Raw genomic sequence first — 2,346 nt, forward strand, 5'->3', positions numbered from 1 at the left:
CCATCGAGTCAGTGATGCCATACAACCATCTCATCCTCTGTCATCCTCTTCTCCTCCTGCCCTCAATCCTTCCCAGCATCAGAGTTTTTTCCAATGAGTCAACACTTTGCATGAGGTGGCCAAAGTACTGGAGTTTCAGCTTTAGCATCATTCCTTCCAAAGAAATCCCAGGGCTGATCTCCTTCAGAATGGACTGGTTGGATCTCCTTGCAGTCCAAGGGATGCTTAAGAGTCTTCTCCAACATCACAATTCAAAAGCATCAATTCTTTGGCACTCATCCTTCTTCACAGTCCAACTCTCACATCCATACATGACCACTGGAAAAACCATAGCCTTGACTACACGAACCTTTGTCGGCAAAGTAATGTCTCTGCTTTTGAATATGCTATCTAGGTTGGTTATAACTTTCCTTCCAAGGAGTAAGCATCTTTTAATTTCATGGCTAGAGTCACCATCTACAGTGATTTTGGAGCTCCCCAAAAATAAAGTCTGACACTGTTTCCACTGTTTTCCCATCTATTTCCCATGAAGTTATGGGACCGGATGCCATGATCTTCATTTTCTGAATGTTGAGTTTTAAGCCAACTTTTTCACTCTCCACTTTCACTTTCATCAAGAGGCTTTTGAGTTCCTCTTCACTTTCTGCCATAAGGGTGGTGTCATCTGCATATCTGAGGTTATTGATATTTCTCCCAGCAATCTTGATTCCAGCTTGTGCTTCTTCCAGTCCAGCGTTTCTCATGATGTACTCTGCATATAAGTTAAATAAGCAGGCTGACAGTACTTGACGTACTTCTTTTCCTATTTGGAACCAGTCTGTTGTTCCATGTCCAGTTCTAACTGTTGCTTCCTGACCTGCATACAGATTTCTCAAGATGCAGATCAGGTGGTCTGGTATTCCCATCTCTTTCAGAATTTTCCACAGTTTATTGTGATCCACACACTCAAAGGCTTTAACATAGTCAATAAAGCAGAAATAGATGTTTTTCTGGAACTCTCTTGCTTTTTCCATGATCCAGCGGATGTTGACAATTTGATCTCTGGTTCCTCTGCCTTTTCTAAAACCAGCTTGAACATCAGGAAGTTCACGGTTCACATATGCTGAAGCCTGGCTTGGATAATTTTGTTGCCCCTTAAAGGGTGACAAATAATATCATTTGGCTTGTCTAGACAGCCCCATTACAATAGTGGATTGGGAGGAAAGCAGACCACAGGTTTCAGTGAGCACAGAGAAATTTACCCCAATGTCCAAAAGAAATCAAATGATTGGCCCTTTACAGTTATTGGTACCCAGGGTTTCTCAAGTGTAATTAGGACGAGAGCTCTTGTGGGGACCCCTGGGCACCTTCGGTCCTGATTTTCTCAAGAGCCCAATCTCTGGGGCCTACACCACAGAGGGCAGTCTCTCCTCCAGTATGGTCCTTTGCAGACCAGACATGGAGCCGGGGGTGGCTTAGATACCTGAGGGCAATCCTGCTTGAGATGCCCCTCCTTTCCACAGTAATAACGAGCTCATCCCTTTTAACCTGGGTCCCTCTGGGCATTTTTCTCAAGCCATTTTAGAGCAGGTCTAACAGCCATACTGGGTCTTCAGTCTTTTGTCTGTTTCTTTTTTGCTCTTATTTTTCTCCTCATATTCTCTACCTTAATATAGGGTCTGAAACAACTGCAACAGTTTTTCTAAAGACTGATTTGTTCTGAACACCTGTTTTAATAACTTATGGCAGATATCTGGAGCTAACTGTGTGGGAAATCTATCTTTTAAGATTTTTTCTCCTTCTGAACTTTCAGGATCAATGTCAGTAATCTTGCAGAGAGCCTGCCATAGTCTATGAATTTACCAGGAGTTTCCTTCTCTCCCTGTTCTATCAGCCAACTTAGCATAAAGTGTTTGTGTGTGCTTGCTTGAGCACTTCAAGAATACATCTGATAAAGTGGCTGTTATGAGAACTGATGGCTCCCAGAAGGCAGGGGGTGCTATTTCATGTTCCCTCTTTTCCCTTATCTCACATTCAAGCTATTTATCTCCAAAAGTAGTAGCTTACCCCAAAATTCAAGTTTTTGAGTCAGGGGGTCAGTGTCTGTCCCAAGACATATAACCTCTAAATAGTCTAGCGAGACTGAGGCAACCCATCCTAGACGGGTGCCCCTGATTCTCAGTCTGTTCAGTTGGGAGCCCCAGATACAAGGGCAAAGTAAGAGGACAGGAGAGAGCTGAAGGTTTCACACCCAAATCTTCACCTTTAGGACATAAGTCTGGCATATCTTACAGAGAGATAAAGAGCAACATATATGTCACTTCTACCCATTTCTTATTTTCTGTAGAACTGGTCTAGTTGTAAAAC

Source organism: Bos taurus, chromosome 15 (assembly GCF_002263795.3).
Source record: "Bos taurus isolate L1 Dominette 01449 registration number 42190680 breed Hereford chromosome 15, ARS-UCD2.0, whole genome shotgun sequence".
Classification (NCBI taxonomy): Eukaryota; Metazoa; Chordata; class Mammalia; order Artiodactyla; family Bovidae; genus Bos; species Bos taurus.